At 47.8% G+C, this 8777-nt stretch overlaps 1 protein-coding gene across 3 annotated transcripts in view; it reads right to left on the minus strand.

The window, feature by feature from the left end:
* slc8a4b (solute carrier family 8 member 4b) overlaps positions 1-8777 on the minus strand; it is an 85243-nt gene that overhangs the window by 50107 nt on the left and 26359 nt on the right. The gene's annotated exons all lie outside the window — the stretch shown is intronic.

Below are 8777 nucleotides of genomic sequence, written 5' to 3' on the forward strand. Positions count from 1 at the left end.
TACAATCATTTCGGAGAACCCTGGGACATAGACGGCCATGGGTTGGTGGTCTTGACCAACTCCCACCTGAAACCTCATCTCAACCGGTTTAGGAAAGCACTGATGCGCCAAGGAGGGGCTCTGTACAAAAAAGAGCTTGAAGAAAGCCTCAACCTCTATCGGAAAAAGAAAACATCAGTAGTGGTCACAAGTGGGGGAGAATCAACCTACTTCGCGGTGCTGCATGTCCCGATTGAAGGGTATGACGAGGGAAAACATCTGGACACCTATCGGGACGACCTAGAGGAAGCACTGGCAGAAGGAGTGGATCGGGCCAGTGAATTGACCTATAAAAGGGTTGTCATTTGCATTGATGGCACCAGGTCCGGCCACCTCCCTTGGGAGGTAGCCCAAGAGGCGGCCATGAGAGTAATGAACCAACTGATGAAGGTCGGACACAGTTGGAGTCATATCCAAGAGTTGGTCATAGTCACCTCTGTAGCTCAATACCAGAAAAGAAAAGAAAAAATACTGAGACCCCTCCTGATGACCGAAGGACCCAACAACTGGAGGGCAGGGAAGCCCAAATACGAAGACGAAGAAGCCCCTATTGCTAGGGCAGTCCGACCCCGACTTCCCCCAAAACCAGACCCACGAAAGGAAACGGAAGAAAGGGGGAGTTATCAAGAGTCGGCACCTGGACCTTCGAGCCGAGAAATGAGACCACCACAGACCAGCGCGAGCCAGGAGAAACCCTCAAAGAAAAAAGAGACACCAACCGCCGCCTCACGAGGGGTAGCAGTGCAGACTGAAATGGAGACCCCCGTGCCAAGAAGATCAGACACCATGAACGCGGCCACAAGCCCAACAGAGTCCTTAGGCCTGCAGAGAATGAAGTACAAAAGTACCAGAGAAGGGTCCATAAGGTTCATGAGCCAAAGCGGGGCAAGTCCCAGAATACCGGTGAGGACACCAGAATCAACCCATCAAGCACCACTCACACCACCACCAGAGGTAGAAAGTGAGTCAGACTCTGCAGCCGAGGACTCAGCCGATTCAGATGAAGAAGAGATGGTGCCAAGCCTGACCTCGATCGAATACGAGGCCCCAGGAGGGGTGAAAGATCTGAAGCAGGGAAGCAGGAGAGGCATTAAAAACCCACTGCCCCTTCTATCAGTGTATTCGGCTTCGCAGAAACTAGCCAGAGATGACCGATATGGGCCCATGACCACCAAGGACAGGAGACAGGCCTATGCTCCAGAAGTTGGCCAAACAGGTTACGATGTTCCGGAGATGTGGTCGCACGACCTTGAGGGAATGAAGGGGGTAATGGTCTACACCACAAAAGGAGAATGGGCGAATTTTCTGATGACCCCAACCTACGGCTCCCTCGCAGCCTGCATGAAGCTGACAAGTAATTTCCACACAGGCTTTCTGGCAATTGTGTACGATGTCATGCTACGACGGCTGAAGAAAGCAGCTTTCAAGTTGGCCCAGAAAGAAGAAAAGGCGCGGCAACAGGACATCTCGGACAGCGAAGAAGAGCAGCCGGGAACGGGGCTGGGCTCAAAACGGAGCAACAACCTTACAACAACTGAAGGGAACGTCGGGTTAACAGAGATGCAAGCCTCCACCCAGAGCTTTAACAAGTTCAAAAAGATCAAGGCCATGGTGGCAAACAAAGACCCGAAAGACTCGGTACAAGAATACTTGACACAGAAGTGGCTCATGGTAAAGTCCAGCTCCACAAATGATGAAGCAAAGAGATTATGGTTAGCCCATGTGATGGACCAACCAATGGGACCCGAAGAAACTGTGGAGCAGAGTGCTGGAAGATTGTGAGGATGAAGAGTCACAAATCGAAAAAGCGAGAAAAAGCTTAGACAAAGGGCAGACTCTCACGCAGGCGTGGTACGCCTTACGACAGGCGATCCCGCCAGAAAGAAGTGTGCAAGCCCTTAGGAAGCTGACAAAGGGTCTCATGAACGGCATCGATTTTGTGACCCTGAACATCAAGAAGAGTACTACAGAACAAATCCAAGAAACTGTAAGAAAGTGGGATTTGAAGAAAAAACACTTTGACGAGAAAAGAGAGAAAGGAAGCCAACCGAAAACGGCGGCTCCTAGGCCATCGTACGACAACGCGAGGCCCACCGAGGGGCCCGGCCCTTCCCAGACACCAAGGAGACCGCAAGGAGGATTCCAAAGGGCCCCGCAAGGCTTCCAAAGGCAAGAAGGATTCCAAGGACAAGGCGGTTTCCCAAAAGCTCCGCCACAACAACAAAGGCAGGGGCCAAGACCCCCACCAGCCAACAGAGGAGGGAGCGGCTTTCTCTCCCCTGAAGATTACAACAAGTTGACAACAGAGCAAAAACAGGCCCTTCGTGTCTCCCGCATGGAAGCAGGGAGCGAAGGGCCAAGAAAGTAATGGCTAAGCAGGCGCGGGTCACAGTGGAGCATGCTTACTGGGTTGGAGATGACATCTATACCAACGTGGATGGAATCCCCTACCAGATAGACTCCAGTGCTGAAGTGTCGATGACCCGCAAAATCCTTAAAACAGAAGGACACCTAACAGTTCAACTAGCCGATGGAAGCATCAAAAAGGTCCCTTTTGGGATCTGGAAAGAAATTCTGTGGGCTCTAGGACCCTACAATTTAATAACAATAAAAGACTTAAAAGGGCTGCATGGAAGCCCAGAAACCAGAGTTCCAGTGAAAAAACGACTGAAGACCCTGGCGGCAAGATTGATCCACCTGGGTTCAGCAACACGGCAATGGTACAAACCAGTGGACATTCCAGAAGTAAGCAAGCAAAAGATAGAAGAAAGCGACTTATCCCCGGAGGGAAAAGAAATGCTAAAAGACATCCTATCAAAGCCTGGAGTGGCTCGGTTCAAAAATGACTGTGGGGACCTGGGTGTGAAGTATACCCACACAATAGAAGGGGGTGTACACCCACCCGTCCGCCAGTTCCCACTGAACCCGGGCGCAATTGCAGAAATGGACCTGATCGTCACGGAGCTGAGCGACTTGGGGGTAGTGCGAGAGGAGCCATATCCCATCACCAACAGCCCAATACAGGCAGTCAAAAAGCCTGAGTCATCGGGAGGAGGATGGAGACCTGTCATCAACTTCAAGGCCCTCAACCGCAGGACTGTCGCCAACCGAGCCAGCCTGATCAACCCCCAAGGGACGCTGAAAACTCTGCGACTGAAAAAATACAAATCCTGTATAGACCTGGCAAATGGATTTTTCTCGCTGAGGCTAGCCAAAGCCTCCCAGGGCAAGACAGCGTTCACCCACAAAGGTAAATCGTACATCTGGGAACGGCTGCCACAAAGCTACAAAAACTCTCCAAATGTCTTCCAGTCAGCTGTAATGGACATACTTGGAGGGTCTGGAAGGGACCATATACATCGATGATGTATTCATTGCAGATGACACAGAAGAAGATCATCTAGTGAAATTGAGAAAAGTGGTTGAGCAGCTTACAGCGGCAGGATTGAAACTAAATCTGAAGAAAGGCCAATTTGGACAATTCCAAGTGAACTACCTGGGGTTCCAGGTCTCTACCGACCTGGGACTCTCGGACGGATTTCGGGGGAAAGTGGAGCAGATTGATCCGCCAACCTCGCTGAACGAACTACAGAAGGTGCTGGGACTCTGCAACTACGTTAGGGACCATGTCCCTAGCTACCAAAATTATGCAAGACCGCTGTATGCCAAGTTGAGAAAAGAAGATCCTGAGGAGACCCACAAGAAGTGGGAATGGACAGCGACGGACCAAACGAACTTGGAAAACCTTTGGACAGCCATCAATGGAGCTTTGAGGCTGGAACCATGAAGTTTGACAACGAAGCTGGTGGCAGAGGTCAGTTGCAACGACGACGATGCAGTGATAAAAGTGTGCAACGAAGGTGCGGGTATAGTGACGTTGTGGAGCTATACCCTGTCCTCCGTGGAAAAGAAATACCCCGCAGAGGAAAAGGAGTTGGCAGTCCAATGCAAATGGGGGATCTTAAGAAAGAAAATAAGACCACCCCCTGCTAGCTCGCTATGCCTAAACGCTTAAAATAGCAATATTAATGAAGTCTTTGTGTTCAATTCATTTCAGGAAGGTGCCGGCTGTATCTGCTGTGGGATCCTCACGGAGCAGACAATGCACCTGTGGGAGGTAACCCCAGCGTTATGGTGCACCCAGTGCTACCTGGGGCATTTCCCAATAGGAGCAGCCAGCGGCATTTTCTGCAAAGGAAGTACCCCTTTTATACCTGCAATGAACGTAGTCGACTGTATGGAAATAGAGATGAAGGCAAAAGTAATATGGAGTTCCGCTGGAGGAGCAGTACCCCAGATCCAATTCTACAGCAATGGTATGTACTGTCCAGTATATACCAAATTGAGGGAATTTCCTGATGGCGCCCGGGTATCTACCACCCATCTTGTCGATGGCCGGTTCGTCATCATTGGCCCGCGCTTGCCGCCGGTGCTCTATCGATCACCATCTCCACCTCCCGAGGTCATCAACGACGCTGCAAGCGAGGAAGATGTGGAATACCGTGACGTGGGTGTACAGACGGAGACCGCAGGAATAATACCAAACCTGATGGGAATGTGGGGGTGCGATGAAGAATGGGGGGAGCTGGTGGAAGTTATCCCTGAAGGGCTGGCGGGATATCGTGAGTCTGAAGAAGAGACCTTCTGCAGCCCTGTCCCTACCCTGGGTTCCCTCTCTCCAAACACCATCCTGGACAAAAACGTGTTGGCCCTGACGCGGGACATGGACGAGCAGCTGAAGAAGGCAGATGATGAGGACGGCCTCCTGGGATTACAGCCACCCGGGTTGGAAGGGCTACTGGCGATCGACAGCTGGGAGCGGGGATCGGGACCATCCTCACCAGATGCCGACGTGCTTATCATCACTGCCCCGGGCGACGACGACTCCCTGCAGGGAGACGACTAGCACTGCAAGGCAGCCTGAGACCTCAAGAAGGGGGTGTCAAACAAGAGGGTTGAGATCCCAGGAAAGCTGCCTTAAAAGAAGGAATACAGTTCGATATGAAAGAAGGTTAAAAGGACACAAAGCATATAATTAGTAAAAGATGAAATCTAATAATCATTTTAAAGCAAGTATGTATAACATAAGAATAATGAAATGATTTAACAAATGTAAAACTGATAATAATAATGTATGTGTAACTGATATAGTGAAGTCTGTGTGTGGGTGGAAAGAGCTGATGTAAGCAGGGTGGGGGCCTTAAAGGCTGAGATCATAACAGATGTTGGGCTGTTGTCCGAACACATACACGGGTGTAACCTGAAACGCACTCGAACATTGAGGAAGTGAGAGCATCCACAGAGGGAAGTTAGGTGTGTCCAGCACACACACACACACACACACACACACACAGAAAGTTAGGGTGTTGTTCGCAGCACACACACATAATCAATGATGTCATGTAAATCACATGCCGAGTGAGGGAGTGTTGGGGAGGAGGGGTGAGAGAGAGCTCAAAGTGTTATAAAAAGAGAGACTTGCAAAGAGCAAGAGGGGATTCAACGCGGGAGCCACCCAAGTGCTCCACGGAGGAAACACTGGACCTCGACAGCCGCATCGGAGGACTTTGTCTCTGTTCACGGAAAGAAGACAGCCGTTCCTGGACAAAGATTGAAAGACGGAGATTTTCCTCTCCCCCCTGTTTGACTTTAACAACCGGACAACAGATGGACGCAGCCGCCCTAAAGACTTTGTACTGAGCCTGAGGGATCGCTGAACGGACTTCGTTGGCCGCGCAGGAGGAGCCGAAGGTCAGGCCTGGCCTTCGCTCCTAAAAACCCCAAAAGGACTTTTTATTACATCGTGAATCCAGCTCCACCGTGCCGCCTCGGCATCGAAAACTAATGAGTATAATCTAAGAAGAAATTGTAAACTGACAGAATCAAGTATAGTATTATTTTATGTGAGCTGTAGCTGTGCTCCTGCTAATATATCCTGCAATAAATATCTAATCTGCATTTAAAGTAAATTTCTCAAGAGAATTCATTTGCTGAAGTAGTAAAAGTTCCTCGTGGCAGTAAAAGGTTAAATCTATTGTATGTTTAACAACAAGAGTTCTTAATGGTTATCCTAGTGACCAGTCCACTTAACAGTCCCTTACGGTTTTAGTTGTAATCCTAGCCGTTAAAATCTAACCTGGCAATTTACCAAGATCCAGAAGAGGAAAGCTGCCATAACTGACGCGACTGACGCCCGGCCAGGGTGGCCCCTCAGCCGAGTGCACGTTACCAGAGGAAGCAGGGTAGACGTCAGGAGTAACGGTAGTTAGCAGAGCCAGGCGAGTTTCCTCACAGAACACCAGCTCGCCAATCTTTTAATAGAGAGCTGAGTCAGTAGGTAGCCCCGTATCGGGCCAGAGAACCCCCGGATCTAACAATATATATACATGTGTGTGTGAGTGTGAGGAAACATGTTTGTCGCTAGTCAACTAGCATGACATGAAAAAATATACAAAGCAACTGTGTGTTTTGACTGAAATGCATTGTCTGTATTTCTGGAATTCTTCCTCTCCCCTGCCTTTGTTGGCGCACTGCCGGACCGCTCATAAAAGCATTGCTCCGTAGCACTACTAGCGGTCACAAACTCCACAGGGTTCCTTTAATTGTCTCTGGAGATGCATGTTAAGGAAGAGCACAATTGAAAGCACTGTAGTTATTAAACTGTCAAATCAAGGCCGTTGAAAAGTGAGTTAACCAAAACAACACACCCCGTCCATCAGCAGGCTTTACTAGGACACAGGCGTACAAGGCTGGCAGTGACCAAACTGAACAGGACTTAAGTTACATCTGTGACAAAGGCCGGCCAACATGAGGCAAATGCAATCATATGCGAGTCTGTGATGTTGAAGAGTTCATCATCACATCACATCCCACTCATCCCCCGGGCTTGTTTTTACATGGATGATGCACGTTTGTCTTGCTTCCCTTCCCCTTTCTTTCCGCTCGTCCTCACCCATTTCTCCCTGATTTCATTTGCTCTCCTGTTTTCCTCCTCCTCGCCTCCCGCTGCTCTCCTCTCCCATAATCCTTGTTTGTTTTTACACAAAATCCCTCACTCTACCTCACTCCTGTTAGTCAAATCTCTCTGTGTCAAAACCTTTTCCATTCCTCTTTTCTCTGTCCGTCTTTCTGCCCTTTATCAAATCCTCTCTCCATCCCTCCCTCCGTCCGTCTGTCTTGCCCTCTCTCTTGTGTGACAAATAACAGCAATGTTAATAAAAAGGCAAAAGAAAATCCCCTTGTCACCGAGAGCTTAGAGGAAAGAGAGGGAGAGTAAAGGACAGATGCAATTTGCTCATCTATGGGAGGAGGAGAATGGAGGGAGAAAAGGGGGAGAGGAAAAGTGGTAGAAAAAAATACAACAATAATAATTGGAAGCTGCATTAATCCCTCCTGATCTCTCTCTTATATCCTCGACTAAAGTAAGCACACACACACACACACACACACACACACACACACACACACACACACAGTATACCTGTCAATACGCACACACACTTAATTTCTTCATGTCACACTCACTCACCAACACGCAGTTTCCCTCTCTGTCTGCACAAATACTCTGTCCTTTAAACACACACTCTTATCTTTATCTCTTCACACACTCACAGCGTCACCCACGCTCGTCATGCTACACAATGATGAGAACTTTGGTACCCCATTAGTCACCGTGGTAACAGCATAGGGCCAATCAAACATTTTCCACACTCTCATGCTCGTAGTTGCCACCTTTTCAGTTTCTATAAATGGACTGTCTATTTTCCTCGGATTCTCTTTTCTTCTCTCTGTCCAACTATTGTTTCTCTCTTTGTCACCCATGGATGAATTACTGAACGGGCCCATGAGCACAGAGGCCCATAGTGTTAGGGCCCCCCCCAGGCTTCACCTGCAAGATTTCACAGAAAGAGACACAAAACCACCACAAAGAGATGCAAAACAACCACAGGGAGATGCAAAACAACTATGAAGAGATCATAGAAAAATGCTAAAAGACCATAACAAGATTCAAAGAGGCAAAAAAACACAAAAAGATAACCTGAAGTTATGGAAAACAACCGCAAAATTACAACGACAACGTACAAAATTACTACAAAGAGACGCAAAACAACAACAAAGAGAATATAGAAAGAAAATAATACAGATATCACCATTTACTGGAAACTATTTTTCTTAAAAAATTAAAATTTCTTCTGACATACGTTTCTTTGTGTCAGTGATAGAAAATGTAACATAACTGCATCTGTAAAAGTAGTTTACGAATATTTGAAGAAGAGACAAGTTTTTGTAAAAAATTAGCTGAAACTATTTGCAAATGAATTGATTGACAGGAAATGAGTCTGCAACTATTCTGATAATTGATAGGTTTGTACTGTATATATATATTCGATACATGAAACTAACTTGCTAATGAAGTCGATTTTCAGCTACAGTGAGGCACAGTGATGTACAATAATGTGGCACTAATGCTGAACAATGAGTCGGACAGCACTTATCTTAAGTGCAATATGAAAGGAGCAAACCCGTCAGTGTTATATTCAAATGAAAGAAGGGATCATTAGACCAGGAAGAAAAAACAGAAATAGAGAAGGGAGCAGAGACTGAAGAGCCTCTGCTGCTGTGGCATTACCACAGTGATTAATGGGAAAGTTATCATTATGAGAACGAAATGAGTGGGTGATGCACTCAGTGCGTGTGTGTGTGTGTGTGTGTGTGTGTGTGTGTGTGTGTGTGTGTGT

The sequence above is a fragment of the Anarrhichthys ocellatus genome, unplaced genomic scaffold (genome assembly GCF_004355925.1).
Source record: "Anarrhichthys ocellatus isolate YVR2014 unplaced genomic scaffold, GSC_Weel_1.0 scaffold11, whole genome shotgun sequence".
NCBI classification, from domain to species: domain Eukaryota; kingdom Metazoa; phylum Chordata; class Actinopteri; order Perciformes; family Anarhichadidae; genus Anarrhichthys; species Anarrhichthys ocellatus.